This window comes from Pimephales promelas, chromosome 7, assembly GCF_988280905.1.
Source record: "Pimephales promelas chromosome 7, fPimPro1.hap1.1, whole genome shotgun sequence".
NCBI lineage: Eukaryota > Metazoa > Chordata > Actinopteri > Cypriniformes > Leuciscidae > Pimephales > Pimephales promelas.
The window spans coordinates 19,950,277-19,967,322 of NC_142775.1; the positions used below are offsets into that span (position 1 = coordinate 19,950,277).

General features: G+C 39.1%; 1 protein-coding gene across 16 annotated transcripts in view; it reads right to left on the bottom strand.

The window, feature by feature from the left end:
- LOC148978330 (uncharacterized) overlaps positions 1 to 17,046 on the bottom strand; it is a 143,220-nt gene that overhangs the window by 91,267 nt on the left and 34,907 nt on the right. For 10 of the 16 annotated variants that reach the window (XR_016169279.1, XR_016169278.1, XR_016169276.1 and 7 more), the window contains 4 exons: positions 15,178 to 15,453; positions 10,156 to 10,287; positions 8,407 to 8,834; positions 5,775 to 5,892 (listed from right to left, as the gene is read on the bottom strand). The gene's annotated coding sequence lies outside the window, so the exon portion shown is untranslated. Of the gene's footprint in view, positions 1 to 5,774; positions 5,893 to 7,884; positions 7,990 to 8,402; positions 8,835 to 10,155; positions 10,288 to 15,177; positions 15,454 to 17,046 lie in introns of those variants that run through there. The other 6 variants (XM_089133192.1, XM_089133190.1, XM_089133191.1 and 3 more) reach the window with 5 other exon arrangements.

The following is a 17,046-nucleotide window of genomic DNA, read 5'->3' on the forward strand; positions in this document are numbered from 1 at the left end:
GAAAGACTCTACAGCTGGAGGGCTTGAATGGACCCTGCCACACTTCACCAAACTCTCTAATGAGCAAAAGCTTGGCACAGGCTATTCGAAAGGACAAAACAAAAAGCCACTGTGGAGATAAAATGAGAAAGAAAGAAAGACATACCACATGGGTCATTATAGGGACATTCTGAAGGCTGAAGTGAAGACATTGGGATGGGTAGTTCAGGATGTATGGATGCCAACACGGCTTGTCGTAATTAAAAAGCTTTTTGAGAGATTTTCTGGGTGAAAAAAAAAAAAAAAACTATTCCTGATCACTCAACCACTGAGAAGCATCATGTGAGTCTAAACCAAAGTCAAGAGACAATGGGCATTAATGAATAGAAAGGGTACTTATTTTCAGTGAACTCGCTAATGCAATTTAGATGAGTGTGTGTTTGGAGTAGCAGACGTGACATGGTGGTCATTGTGTCTCTTTAGTAGTAGTGGGTGGCGGAAGCTTTAAAATAATGCAATTAAACACTGACCTCTTGGATACGCTAACACGCCCATCTGGGTAGGGCTTGTCAATCAAGATTGACAAAAGGGTGTTCATTGTTGTATTCTGAGTTTTAGATGTAATACCTCAGCAAAAAAATTAAAAATAAATAAAAAAAATCTAACTTCCGCTGTGATTAATTCCCCTTCAAAAGACAATGTTTATACTCATACACAATATTCCATGTCTTCACCCACATAGCAAAATAAATAATTAAATAAAGCGGTCACTTAAATTGAATGCATCCTTACTGAAAAAAAGTAGTAATTTCTTTAAAAAAAAAATCTTACAGACCCAAAACGTTTTGTATATTTAAAAAATATATTAAAACATACAAAATTATTTGGCTAATAGCTGTAATCGAAATTATTTTAGTTCCCATTGCAAATCAAAAATTTGCAGAATTTCAGCTGTTTCCAATGAACAAAAACAAAAGTAATTGAAATAGCTCAACACAACAAATGTTTCAAGTGGTTTCCCCAAATTCAACTGACATTCCACTTTTAATGACTTCTGCAGTCTCAAAATCATTCAACCCCTTTATGGGAAGCATCTTTAGTACTTAGTAGAACGCCCTATTGCTGTTATGAACTGCTGCAAACAAGATGCATAACCAGACAGCAGCTTCTGGCAGCGTTTCAGAGGAATCTTAGCCCATTCCTCTTGAGTAATGGCCTTCAGTTGAGTAATATTCTTGGGTTTGTGCTGCAACTGCCTTCTTCAAATCCTACCAGAGATTGTCTATGGGGTTCAAGTCAAGCGACTGTGATGGCCACTGTAGAATCGTCCAGGATTTCTTTTGCAACCAATCATTTAATTTGAGGTATGCTTGGCATTATTGTGCTGTTGGAAGGACATTATTGTCCTCACTGGCGGTATGACCAGTTTTCTCCTAGGATTTCCTGATATACAAAAATGAATCAATCTTGCCTTCTACAGTACATGCTGCAGGTTTCCAGTGCCAGCCCCAAAACATCACAGAGCCACCATCAAGTTTAAATGTAGGCAGAGTGGGGTTTTTTTCAGCATATGCTTTATTCTTCTTCCTCCAGACATACTGCTAATCCATAGTACTGAAAAGTTCCAGTTTTGTTTCATTGCTCCACAGAACAGAATCTCAAAACTTCTGTGGCTTATTTATATGATTTTGAGCAAATTGGAGCTGACTTTTCTTGAGCTTTTGGATCAGTAGTGGTGTACGTCTTGGAGTTCTGACATGGAAACCGCATGCGTTTAGTACACGCCTTACCTACTGTGCAAGCTGAAACCTCAGTGCCTGTTGCCACCAAGTCTTGCTGCAGGTCTTTTGCAGTCACTCTCGGCTTTTTCTGGATCTGCCTTCTCAGAAATCTGGTTGCAGCCGTTAATAGCTGTCACAGTTTGTCGTCTTCACCTGTTTGTCCCGTCATCTGCACTACACTTCCCCGGATCCTTTTGTTCCTCTCCCGGACTCACTCCCCAATCAGCCACCTGTTCCTCGTCCTGTCATTATCATTTTCACCTGTGTTCACCCCAGTTAGCCTGATTCCTCTGTGTATTTAGTTGAGTTCAGTGTCATTCTAAGTTTGTCGGTCGATGTCTATTGTTGTTGATTTAGAACCCGTGTGGTGCCTGTATTCCCGTCTGCCTGCCTGTATTTCTATATTAAAACCCTGTTCTCCCCGATACTCCGGTCTCCTTGTTCCTCAGCCTGAACCACACCGTGACAAGCTTTCTTTTTTTTTTTTTTTTTTTTGTCGCGTCCAGGAAGTGCAACCACTGATCCTTTAACTTTGAACTTGCGAATTATGCTTCCAATGGTGTCTCTAGGAACATTAAGTGTCTTTTTGGACCATTCTTTTGACTTGAGCCATATTTCTAACATTCAGTCAAATGTGACACTAGCCAGTTCAGATATTTTATGTGTTCTAGCTCAAGCACACCTACTGCAACTAATGAATCCCTTGATTGATTGCATCAGGTGTGCTTGAGACAACACCTGTTTTGCAGATGCTGGGTTTTGAGGCCACATTTACACAAAGCCGGGTATTTAGCAATACGAATATTTTACCCCTCTCTGTTTTCAAAAATAACATCATTCACACACCCGCATAAATACGCCTTCGAGCACCATCATAACTATGCCAAACCTATTGGCGGCAGTGTAGGGGTTAGGGATCAAGCTATGCAAGCCAATCAGAATCCTCAGAATCGACAAGAGAGAACCTTAAACGCCGTTTCTCTCAGTTCACTCGACAACACATAACCAGCGTTTTCAGAAATCTCCACTTTGGCCGGAGTTTTTAGAAATAGTCATTTTCTGTGATAAAAACAGGGTTTTCGTGTAAACAAGAGGCCACTCTGCAGGGAAATATCTGCGTTTCACTTCGTGTAAACGGGGCCTGATACTGCAGAAGTCAATCCACAAGTTTCAGAGGGGCGCTCCTGTAAAAAATAAAGTGGTTGAAACTTCCGGTGAGGCGGCGGAAGTAGCATTCCGATGGTATTTTGTGTGTTAGTTAGCGAAGAGGCTAGCTTTTTTCTGAGAATTATTTTACTATTTAAAGACGCAAATCTTTCCAACTGTCTGTCACCATGCCTTGATGAGTATTGATTATTATCAAGTATATATACTTGATATATATACTCCCAATCAACTACTGCGGAGGGTAAAGGTACTGTTATTTCACCCTTTTTAATTTCGTTGAGGTTGTGTTCCCACATCGTTAGCTAGTTTGGATCGCTATAACTTGAATGACTGTCAACTGTTGAATGAACGAGTTTCAAGCATGTCAAGTCGCGCTTTGTTACTTCCAACCGGAAGTCGCGCCCACTTTTGACGCAAGGCCTCATGGGGCGTAGGAAACTTTTGGATAAAAGTCACATTTTCAGTTGAATTTGGGGAAACTACTTAAAATATGTGAAGAGTTCAGATGCAAAAGCCTCTAAATGCCATTTGAAATGTTCTTCTTTAATGATAATTTTTAGCAAACTTGTATATTTAAGTTCAGTAATTTCACTTAAATGAACTTAAATATACAAGTTTCATAAAAATCATCATTAAAGAAGAAAATTTCAAATGGCATTTAGAGGCTTTTGCATCTGAACTCTTCATGTGTTGTTTTGGGCTATTTGAATTACCTTTGTTTGATTTGTTCATTGCAAACAGCTAAAAGTTAATGTAAATTTAGCCAACAAACTTGCTTTGCAAAGGGGGTTGAATAATTTCGATTACAACTGTATAGATTTTAAAATATTTTTAAGATAAATATATATTTTGAGAAGTTAATTATATTAATACATACACACAGTTATTTGTCAATAAATCTAGCCCTATTTAAATAATACATTTTGTAAAATATTTTTAAATTTGAAGGTTAAAACAGAACCATTTTTCACATTGAAAGCTGCACTGTTCTTTTTAAACAGCAGTCAGAACAGAGTCTCCCAAAAGGCTCCAGTTGCAAGTGGAAGTATTTCTCTCACCTCACAAAGACCTCCAGAGCAGCTATGAAGACTAAACAGTACATTAGCATTATGCTAACATAGCCCAGGATTAAGGAACATGAAAGGCAGTAAAGCCTTGATAAGATGGTCTTCAGCAGTTGGCAGCAGGAAAAATCGATGTCACAAAGACAAGCAAGGCAAGTGTACTGGAGTCACTCTAACAGGAAGAAAAGCTGGACCACACAGAAAGAGAACCTCCTATTCTTAAAACACAACATGGCACTGGCATAGTAGAAACTCCATAAAATTCAGTGCTTTTCACCTGTCAAATTCACATTTCTTAATTTTTTGACGCTCTCACTACTTTTCTCCACTCCACGATCCTCTAAGGTTGTTTCTACTGCAGCCTCTAAAGGGAAAGAATTGAAAACTCTTATTCCTACTGAGTATTTTATTTTATTAAATTTTATTTGATGGAATGGTAAAAATAAGGTTTTTGAAAGTGGTGTGAAAGTATCTTGAGATCACACTCATCTCTGCTACAAAAAAACAAAACAAAAAAAAACAAAAACAGATGAGTGTGTTTTCTGACACAGCTGCGTGGCCTGGCTGCAATATTGAGACAAGTGCACGGCATATGAATGCGGATCACCCACTGAAACGCCTACAGCACAAAACATTCCTGCACCTTCCTGCCCGTCTAAACAAAATAAATCAATCATGTTTAAAACCCACACAGAAACAAGCCATGTCAACACTAGGCCTGATATAAGATGTATCGTAATTTTCTAAGTAGATTTTCATGTCACATCCATGGCCATTACAACCGAACACAAATACAGTGGTGAGCTTTGATCACAGCATGGTGAAAAATTTATGAAGAACAAGATGGCTAAGGGAGACCAGATCGAGGTATCAGTAGGCAGGACAGAAGGTTCTTGGATGTGCACAAAAATGTGCCGTCACACTTGTGTGCTGCCAAGAGAGAGACGAAGGGCTTCCAACAAACCTTTAAATCACAAGCTGTAAGAACGAGACACATTTGGGACATTAAATACCTTAACACAATCTGGACGTTTTTTGGGTTTTTTGCACTTCAGTAAATTCATGTTCCATTTGTTAATATTTGATGTTAAAATGTGTGTAATATATGGTGTCCTCAAACAGTTTGTGTTTACCACATAACTGATATATTTGTTTCCATGTTTGTTTGTTATTTTTTTAAATTCCTTTTTTACTATAATATGGGTGCAGTAAGCACAAATATGTGCATTTAAAATGAGTACTGGAAAGAGTATTGGATGTATAGGAATGGAAGTGTTTCATATACATACATACTTTAAAATTTGGGTTTTGGGGCAGACAAAAACAAACAACAGAAAAGGTTATTGGAGATTTTGAGTTGATGAGCAGCCCTCATGCATTCAGTTCCACTTGGTTCCACACAGATAAGACAGGAATTTTAACACACTCAAGCGTGGGCTAATTAAAACCCCACACTCTGTGTTACCAGAACAGGAATCAATATGCTTATTTAATTAATCTATACATCACACAGGCACACACAAGATCAGCTCCAAAACAGCTCACTTGGCTAAAGGAAAAAAAAAAAAAGCAGAGAAAGAAAAAAGACAAACATTCTTGGCTCTCCATTGTGCTTGACGATAACATTGAATGTTTGAAACTGCTAAAAGTTTATTCCCTGAGGGCTTTCAAAGTCAATTACATACTGAAACACATGTATACTGTGCACACTATATATCACAAACATGGGCCCTTTTCGCTAATTGAATCGAGTTCAATGGCATTAAAAAAAGATTCTCATTACCTAGACTTCAGCAAATGCTTTGCCCTCTGGAACTCTTTCACACTTTCAGGCTGCTCAGAAAACTCGTCTTCGTAAAGCAGGTCCCAGGCCTGTGAGAAGTGCTAATTTGTAAACATGCCTGTGAAAGAGAACAGGAGGTTATTAATAATTCCCTTGACCTTGTTCAAATCCGATTTCACAATGAAGGGTAATGGTCAATAATTGATTTACTCAGGCTCAGTTGTCTCTTTAAGAATAATGATTTTTAAACAAGTTGACACTTTTGCTATAGTTAAGGAAACCATCTAAATACTGGCAAAAACTGGTTGAGATTTAAAACCGAATGTGGGCTTACTTTTCTTGAGGCCTGGATTTTATATTCTAATGCACAGTTTCTGGCAAATTGCACTGAAACCCCTCAAGGGGTCTTGAGGGGGTGTTCTTAATTTTGTCATTTAAAATGCAAAATGTTTCAGTTATATATAAAGCACAGAAAACATTGAAAGCTGATGTGCTAATAAACTTTAAACAAAACTGCAGCAATGATTTAGAGTGCATCTCTTCATTCTGCCTCGGAGTTCCTTTGTAAATGATGAAATGCATCATAAAATGTATATAAAAAGCAATTCAGAAATCAAAGAATTAAAAGAATACAATTCTTGAAAAGAAAACCATTAAGCAGTTTGGAGGGAAACTAAACATACAATGTCATGCAGTGAACGTAAATATTAATACATTTCAATAAACAATACTATTTATGTAATTAATCGATTTGGAAATTTTTATGCTTGGTTCCATCACATTAAAATAAAAGTAAAAAAAAAAATTAACGCGAATTTTAAATTACGTTTTTTTCATTCTTTTAAAATATGTCATTGACACTACATTGGCTTTGACCTCAAACGAGGATCTCGACCACATCTTTTCTCTCTCCTCAGCTGTGACTACAGTTCCCTCCCCTTTCACTTTATCAATTCAGTTTTCCCCTCTGTTATCTAACCCTCGTTTCTTTTATTTCTCCTTTTGTTTTTGGCCTCAAAATCCAATTAGGCTTCATCTGAAACACCAGCAGTGTGGGAACTTTATCCATTCATGAGGGGAGTTAGCTAAACTAATTAAACCTAGGTTCCTCTCTGAAGCTCACTTGAATGTGCAAATTAAAAATGCAGACACAGCCTAGATTGGATTAGATAGATAGGCCATGTAAATAAGAGGAGGACGTTATCTTTAAATGCCACTAAATTGTTTTCCGTTCCCTCTCGGCACCCGGTTTTTACACCTCCGCTCACAGACACTTTTAATGACGCCACGACGCAGGGAGGGAGGGGAGAGAGGGCAGAAACAGTGAGAGATCTGGAAAGCGGGGCCATCTGGGCACACTGGCTGGGTGTTAGTAGTGCCAAACAGGAGTGAATGAAGGTTGGGGTGATTTTCAGCAACATGTGAAGAAACGCTGGCTGTTTGCTCTAATGGCCTCCTCTCCAGCAGAGTAAACACAAACACTAAGCCTGCTGAGTCCTGTTTACTCCAGTTAGCTGCCCTCTCTAGCCCACAGGACCACCCTGTGCTCCCTAACACACCCACATGCGGCAGCCAGGCCCAAATAAGCTTCCTCTTGGGGCTTATGGCGTGTCCAATCAATGGACGGGGGACTAGACAGAATGCTTCTGTTTGAGAGAATGAAAGGGTGATTAGGAGAAGATCCAACATTGTCCAACACAATGTGTTCATCAGTCAGTATGTTAACATGCACTGTACAACATGACACAATGTGCCATTTAATGTTTGAAGGATTAAAATTCGTGTCAGGCATTATCACCAATCCACCAAGTCTGATTGACAGTGCATACATTGCCATTCAAAAGTTTTGGGTTAGAAAGATTTGGTTTCTGAAAGACATCTCTTATGCTCGCCAAGGCTGTATTTATTTGAATGAGCACACGGCAAAAACAGTAATATTGTGAAATACTATTACAATTGAAAAAAAAAAAAAAAAACTTTTCTTTTTTAATATACATTAAAATGTCATTTATTCCTGTGTTTTTTTCATATGTAACATTACAAATGTCTTCATTGTGAATTTTGATCAATTTAATGCATCCTTGCTAAATAAAATAATTTAGACTATCACCTCAGCAAAGTCAATTAGTCCAGCTTCACAAAAATCAGGCTGGAATGATGTGTGAAGTCAAACTGTGAAAATGTTAATGTGAGCTCTATCTTTTCAAAATCTTTAGAACTACATTCTATTCTTGTTTTTTCAGCACTGTAGGAAATTCTGGGAAATTTCCCTTTCACAATCACATCACATACTGAAAAGCAAAGCCTATACCAGCAGAGAGCAACTTAATTTGAAGCTTTGATCAAGTAAAATTAAGAGTATGACCACGTTTAATATTATATGGGATCCGTACTATCACTAGTGAAGAGGCCTAATAAAACATTTAGAGCTCTCAAGCATGATCAGATGAACACAGAGTAACATAAAGACCCAGTAGGATGTCAAACACGAAAATCGTGCGTTTCAGAGGCGGATGATTGAGTTCACTGGGACTTGATGACAAGGTGATTACAGTTATTATGTTGGCACGCAGAAACATTTCTAACCGGAGATTAAATTAAGCAAGCGTCAGTACTAGTAAATTTTACCCACAAATGCAGCACTACAGAGCCGGAAAACAGCAGCTGTATTCGTAGAAACGAGCCTCCGAGGTTTCTTTTCTCTAGCCTTACAGGCCTCCTTGATTGTCAGCCACTGTCCAACGAGTCATCAGGATCATCCTGACTGTTTCACTGCAGAGAGAGGGATAAAAGGAGAGGAAATGTGAAGGGTGATGATGTGTGCCAGTGGAAGGGGTGAGGGAAGAGGAAGTTGTAGCATGAGATAGGCAGCAGGGGGAGCAGCTCTTCTATTGATTGGAGGCAGTGATAGAGGAGGCTTCAAACCCGCTGTGGGGCGGCCGGGCGAGACCGGCCAAAACACCCAACTACGGCTTCACTTCAACGGGCTCTGGAGGGGCCGTCTACCCAATCCTCCTCTGTCCTCCCACTGCTCTTATGTGGAAATCATTGGCTTTGTTGCTAAGCAGGGAACAGATGACAGCGGTGTAAATAAACTTCATCCTGTATCGCCATCTTCAAAAATGACTAATCAAACATATTGCAGTTTTATTTGAAAATGGATGCTAGAATTGTGAAAAGATATTCAAAGACAATTATCCAATATTTTGACAATTCAAAAGCTGTAAAGACAAAATGGATGTGCACGTGAGTGAGATTGAAAACTACATTCCCTGTAAGAAATTAAACAGGCTCCTCAGACAAGAATTGGACAGCAAAGCAACGGAGATATAAATGAGACCATCTGACCGCAAATAATACCTGAATCATTCAATTCCTGGAAAGATTTGTCAGTTTATTTAGCATGAAGTAAAACTATTTGTCAATTTAAATTTTGAAGTAAAAGGCACCTGAATGGAAGGGGGAAATTGGCAGAAAAGGTAATTTCCTTTCATTAACTCGTCTGCTCTGGTAAGTGCTTGTTAAATTTAGGGTTCACCAGATCACACTGAGGTGTGTGTGTGTTGTGGCCAAAAACATCTGCTAATGAGAGATTCCTGATGGAAAATTGGCTGGCGGACAGAACTAGGCGCAGCTAAAAACTCCAAATTTCTCGGTGGGAAATTTTCTCTTGCATGTTTAATTCGGTCACTATGGATTTTGAATATATTTGCATGTATGTGTGTGTTTATTCTGCATCTGGGCCTTTCCTCTATCCCCATTCATTTTTTTAGCAATAAGGGCATTCAGGCGAGGCCACTCAAGTCAGGAAGTGTTAAACTTGCCAAGTACATACAATTAAGAACTGAGAATCTGCAGAGTTGCTATTGAACTAGGTTTAATACTCTTTCATACTTTCAGTATCACACAAACACTTACCGCAGGGTGGTTCACCTCCTCATCTTTGTGTTAGCCTCTAACCCCAATATTTTAACAACAGGAACGCAAGACTTAAATTGGGTGAAACAATTTTTTCCACAGCCGCTAACCATATTAAATCACGGGCCCCGGAAGAGGCTTTGCTTTTGCAGCAGCATCATTAGGGCTTTAAATGTTTTCAAAACATCCCTCATTAGCAACGGCCCTTCCACCACACACACACACACACACACATACATCCAAAAACAGTGAGTTCCTGGATCTCATTTCATGGTAGGTAAGAATTTGCAACAGCGGCGATGTATCAAAAAACGCCTAAAAGCTGACAGCTAACTGACAACACATAGTCTTTATAAACACACACATCAGTGCCGATGCCCCTGTGACGGAATGACAGACGTGAGAGTCATTTGAGGTGGCTGGAAGAATAGACGTGTGTTTGTGTGTATGAAACTCTCCTCACCTTGACCAGCCCACGCGCATGGGGGCACGACACTGTCCTTGGCATCTTGGCGATTAATTTGCCCCTTATCTTGTCTCCCATGGTTTGAGTAGCATGTGTGTCAGGTCCGATGAAGGTGACACCTTCTGCTGCCTGCCGAGATAATAAAGGCTTTACCTTTACAGCTCAAGCATATCAGGTAGAAGCAGAGCATGCTCACTCGCGTGTAAATATGCGTGTGTGAGAGAAAGACAGTGTAGGTGGGCAAAGAAATTCCGCTATATATGCTCATTTTCTTCAGAGCAGCTCATCGTCATGTGAACAAAGCTGAAGATATTTGCTTGAAACAGAGCGGTGGGTACCGTGGCAGACGTACGGGCCCATCTAGATGTTTTATTACAGCCCGACACCTCGAAGAGACTGAGCTGAGCAGGAAAGCAGGATGGTACAAGACTAAGAAATACACAAGAAGTAACAAGTCTCAGTCTCTGCACATAGTCTCAGCTTCTTGTAAATAACAAGAACGATGTGCAACGATCAATGTTCACAAACTTGGTTTTGTATGAAACAAAACTTTTTTGGTTAGGTTTTAAAAAAAAATACTCAACTCTGTTTGAATTTCAGTTAAACTGGAAAACTGTTCCAAAGCAGTGCACATTTAACTAAAATTCTGATTAGTTGCATCTTTACTTGGTTTGGATATTAATTGTCATATGATATCTGGAGCAAGATTGTTTATATTAAAAACATTTTAATTTTAACATTTAGACTATTTGTCCATTTTTCAAACCTAAGCAAACTATATTTTTTTTGTAAAATATTACAACAATGCCATCTAATTAATTTCTTTTCCAAAAAGTTAAGAGTTTGCTAATAAAAATATATAACAGATTTAATAGTCAATTAATAACACATTATTTTTGTTTTGTTGACGACTGGAGTGATTTCAAAACTTACTGTGTTTTATATTAGAAAGATTATCCAGATAATATTACACACAGTAATAAATTAATACAGTATGTTTTCTTTCTATGATGAGGATTTTTTATTATTTATTTTATATTAATTATAAATTAATAAATGAAGAGTTCAGATGCAAAAGCCTCTAAATGCCATTTGAAAATTTCTTCTTTAATGATGATTTTTTTATCAAACAGTAATTTCACTTCAGTAATTACAGTAATATCAGTAATTTCACTTAAATAACAATTAATAGGTAATTATCAATGCCATTTAAGTGAAATCACTGAACTTAAATATACAAGCTTGATAAAAATGATCATTCTAGAAGAAAATTTCAAATGGCACTTAGAGGCTTTTGCATCTGAACTCTTCAAATCTCGTTATTAATATTATTTACACGTAAGTATTATTATTTGGAATTTTATATTAGTTACAATATATATATATATATACACTGTAAATATATATATATATATATATATATAAAGAGTTCAGATGCAAAAGCCTCTAAATGCCATTTTAAATTTTCTTCTTTAATGATGATGAAATTACTTTAGTATTTCAGTGAAATTACTGAACTTAAATATACAAGCTTGATAAAAATCATCATTAAAGAAGAAAATTTCAAATGGCATTTAGAGTCTTTTGCATCTGAACTCTTCATATACACACACACACACACACACACACACACACACACACACACACACACACACACATTTAAATTTATATAACACTCCCACAGGAACAATTTCTTCTGCTTCCCACAACAGCACAGCCTATAGCCAACCGTGATGTTGTGACATCTTACAAATTAACCACAATTAAAAAGTGCATGCTCTCCAAAATGTCACTCACTTTCCCTTCAAAGGTCTCTATTTACTTAAACAAACCAGAGAGGGGCTGGAGGGGGTGACAGGACCTGTTCTTCTGCTGAAAACAGGTGTTTCACTGCCAATGACTGAACAACCTCATTGCAGCACACTCTGGCATTTGTGTGTGTGTGTCTCTTGTGTGTGTGTGTGTGTGTGTGTAAACTGTGTCCAATATGACTGTTATCATGCCATTGAGGCCCTGCAGAGGAGGATACGTGCCCCCTCCCCAACACACAACCTTTACTTTAACTCACTTTTCCCTCATCCCCATTTACTACAGACTCTTAACATAATAAAGGAAACCTTGAGAAGTAATCCTCAGAAATCTGCTTTACTCTCTCGACTGCTCCTTCAGGCAATACAGCACGAGAAAACACTTCATTTGAATTCTTAAACTGTACAAACTGTGAATGAGCTCCTTTTAGCTGCAAATGTCATTACATCTCCATTTCCAGGGGAGAGCAGTAGGGGAAAAGAGCCTCTCTCACATTCATGACAAACCCTTTTAAACAGGGCACAATGGGACAAGGGGGCTGAACCGCCCACCCCCCCAAAAGGCAGGGGCCATAATATCAAATGTATTTACCTGGCACTTATGCTGCTAATGAGGTTCTTTGCTCTTATTCCACAAAAAAATAAAAAAATAAAAAATAATCGCACATACACTAGAGTGAGAAATTGAAAATTTGGCCACCATGTTGTTCTAAAAATGTATGAATTTATTTCTTCAACAGAACATAAAAGATATTTTGAGAAACTATTTTTCCCCCTCCATATTATGGAAGTCAATAGTTGACAAAATGTTTGGGTTATCAACATTCTTCTTTTTTTTTTTTTTTGAGAAGAAAGTAAGTCATACAGGTCTGAAACAATAATAGAGTGATTAAATTATGACAATTGTTTTTTGCGGTGAACTAAACCTTTAAAACATGAATTGTGTCATGTTTAAAATAAATTTGAAACTCACTATGATCATGTTTTTTTTTTCACTGCTGAAAGTCTTATAAGAAACGGTTTGAAAATCCATTCAAGACTGGTGTGTGCTTGTCACAATGACGTGAGGTGTCCGTCCATATTCACAAACAGCAGTGAAAAACATTAAACATGACACAAGAGAAATCTTGACAATCCTAAAAGCCGCAAAACACAAGCACAACATCTTGCGGGAAACCAGCCAAACCAAACATGGCATATGGCAGCCATTAAAGTGATCCGGCATCAGAGCCGAGTTCAGCCATTAAAAAAGCCACACACAGTATTTCTGCTTGATCATGTCACTTTAGCAGATCTAATTGGCTACGTTCTGTCCGTGTTTCACAGCAACAGTAAACCACACGTCCCAGCCGGTCCCTTTCATCTCAGCAGAATTACATTAGCGCAGCTGTGTTCGACAGAGGCCGCAACACATCACGACAGCTAAGAACACTCGGAATGATTAGAAAAGCAATAAATCCCAGCTTTCACGAGCTGCGCATTATCACGTTATGATATTTAAAATCACAGCCTCATCACTGTTAGTGGTCAGATGGCATTTGAATGCAAGTCTAGGTATTTTGAAAATGATCAAATGTGAAATTTGAGGCTCAGGTTTTCAGAGAGCCCATTTTCTGAGCTACGTTGTGAATTAGCACATGCTAGCAGGCAGTCAAGGGCTGAGACGATAAGCGCTGCATTGATATTCCCTGAGAGTACGTCCATTCACGACTTTACGTTCACCCTGGTAGTGATCGGATCAAAGGAAACTTTCCTCGAGGCACATCGGATCAAACTCCGCCTTGCATCAATCATACACAGCCACATTTGTATTCCAACAGTCATTCTACTCAAAGATGCGATTTACAAAACTATACAAACCAGCACGACTGTAGTACTTAAAATCACAAGTTCTAAAATCAGCTCTATATATATATATACATTCAGTCGTTTCTAGATGGAAATCGCCAAATAGCCAGTCATTCACTATGGTTATCCCTCTTTTTCCAGTTCTCAGAACCATCTACATTGATTTGTGACGAAACTACTGGCATGGGGGGGCCGCAAGCCCTATGAATAGGGCAACACACAGACACACACACTCACTCACTCACTCACACACACATGTTTGACTACCACTGAGCCTGGCACAAAAAAGGAGAAAAAATAGCAAAGATTAACTTATTGAGGTCTCCATTGCCATAGCAACACAGAATAGTTTTGATGCGTCTCCCTTCACAGTCAATGAGGTTTGAACGTATCACGGAGCAGATAGCTTTTCCGTGGCTTGTTACTAAGGGGGCTATTTAATGCAGATACTGCTGTGCGTCTGAGCACAGATGGCTGAATACTCGAGCATGGCCACTTTGAAGAGAGCTCCCGTCCACATTTTCAGGGGGCCGCTTTGCAACATTGATCTGAAAGGGGGGAATGGTTGTTAATAATGAATAAATCAACAATGGGGAGAATAGCCCAGGCAGAAGCAGTTAAAATGGAATAGCGTATGACTCTAGAGTGATGCAGCGGATTAAAACATGATGCTTGTCATCGCTCGTTGTACGATCGGGCCGTAGTGATATGACACACCAGAATCAAGTAAATATGGGTTTGGGAGAGATTCTTATCAAGTGGACGTCATCTTAATTGAGCTGTCTGTCAAACTGAATACTGTTGTTCTGTTTTTTTTGTCACGGCATATTACTGTCGTAGATGCATGCTCGTACTGGACAGCGTAACGGCTTCGTTTAGTCTCTCTGGCGTGGAGGAACACGCTGTGGGTTTGGCCCATTCAAAATCGTGTTCGCTAGCTGCAAGTCACACCCAAGCTGGAATCGTAGTTGAATATTTTATTTCCTCTTTTTGCGGTTTATTTTTGAATATTGTATGAGCAGGGAGAAATATAAGAGTTCCCCCCAAAAATCCCCCTCACATCTTTTGAGTAAACAACGTGCTCATTAACATGCTAATTTTCTCAGCAGGAAAAAGAAAAGTTGTGCAAAATACACTCCATTTGCAAAAACACTTCCGTCCTCACAAAAGAATTTTAATTACGCCGTAGGACACGAGCCATTCAGTGCGCACCGGCAACACTGAGACGAAACAGACACACACCAAGCATATATCCAAAACATAGCAAATGACACCTGCCCTCACTGAAAATCCCCACACCTGTGAATGTTGCTGTGTGAACATCCATGTTTGACATGTTTTCCGCAGTTGTTCATACACGCACCTGAAGATATTGTTGACCCTGTGGCAGTGCAGCTACTCCTTTCCCGTAGCTCGGGCCTATCCCCTCGACGCTGAAGGACGTGGCCGACGGGTGAGTGTAAACAATTCATCACTACTGTGACACCTCCACATCTGCCAGGCACAACAGGGCCAGAGAAACTGTCAGTCACCTCAGTCAGCCTGACTCCCCTCAGCCTCGCTGGAGCAGGACCACTATTACAAGCAGATGTTTCCTTTTATGAAAGCCGCATGCAAGACTTTCAGACCCCTTGGAGACCTATAGGAGATAATAATAATATCATTACTGCATAGATTTACAAAATATCTACTCCAAGTAGATACACATCATAAATAATATGTTTTGCTTGAATTCCAAGCTGGGATTTCCAAGTTTGACCAGAAATTCAAGAAGCACAAGCTATCAAATATATGCAATAACAACACCATCAAAATATGAATATTATTATTACTTATTAGCAGTTTAGTCATTGTAATTTTAATCATTAGCATCTAATTTCTTAGCTACAGTTGTTCATATTCTATAGCAATGCAATCAACTTTTGTCCTTTGTATTTATTTTGTTAATATTACAGTATTTTTAAATACTGAAATAATAATAAGTGCTAGTTTGTCTACAATTTTAGTAGGTCAGTCGGCAGCTGAATGTATTCTATCTCTGAAAGACACTGATCTCTGCTTGATATGAAAAGCTCTCAATTACAAGTGTCACTTTGTGATGGCCACCATTGTCTAAATACACATAGAGGCCTGAAGGAAAAAGCACCTACAGTGCTGGAACTGTGGCAGGGTTGTATTTTCATACGAATGAGGCTGACTAACAGGTGATGAGTGTCAGACCCACAAGTGGCCCATTGTCACACAGAACAAGGACAATCTGAAGCAGAGTTGTTCCATGCCCTCTCCAGCAGGGGCTGGGATCATGTGCGACCATAGCCATCCATCACCGAGGCTTTAACAATAACGCAGAGCTGTGTCTCCCCATGTGCATGTACTGAACCCCCCCAAACCTCCTTAAATACACAATGATATAGTAAGCAAACGAATACAATTACAGGGCATTCCAGATACAAACCCTCCTCATACAGCAACCTCCTAATGCACCTTATTCTTACAGTGGCTTTTTTTTTAATCAATTTTGATGTAAATCAACCCCACGTGGTGGTACAACTCAAACTAGATCCCATACTTAAGTACTATACGACAGATTAACAAAACCATTGGCATCAAGGTCTTACAGGTTGAGAAGCTCAAGAGCAAATACTCACAGGGGACTCAATAACAATGCTGGGGTCCTGGTGGGCCACAAAGCCCATCGAGACCTTTTGTTTCCAGAGGAGGGCTTGCATGACAATTACAGACTGACAAGCAGAGCAGGGGGTCAGAGGAACCTGGGACAAGGCCGTATTGTTCCTCTCCCTGTGCACAAGGTGCACCTCCTTCTCACCGACAGGAAACAGAGAGCCGACTAAGAATAATCTCGGCAGGCCAGAGGGTTTTCAAAATAAATTACAACTAAAAAAGGGCTTCATTTAACAGTAGAGCTTACCTGTTTTGGTTTGGGGTGGAGAGTGGAGAAAGGGAGAAAGAGACAAAAAAGATAGAGAAAGCCACTGTGTGAATTAACCCGCCATTTTCCTACTCTTTAAAAAGGTAATAATTATGGAAGCAGCTGGAAACTTTTGCGGCTAGAATGAAAAGCTAAAAGCATAGCTGATAGCTCCCTTTTGATTTTTGTTTGTTCTGTCTTGAATGGCCATTGGCTGGCCAGCAGAGGGGTTTCATGGTTGCAGGGGGACTGCTCTTCTATTAGGCTTTTTTTTCCATGCCTCAATTTTTTTTTTTCTTATCT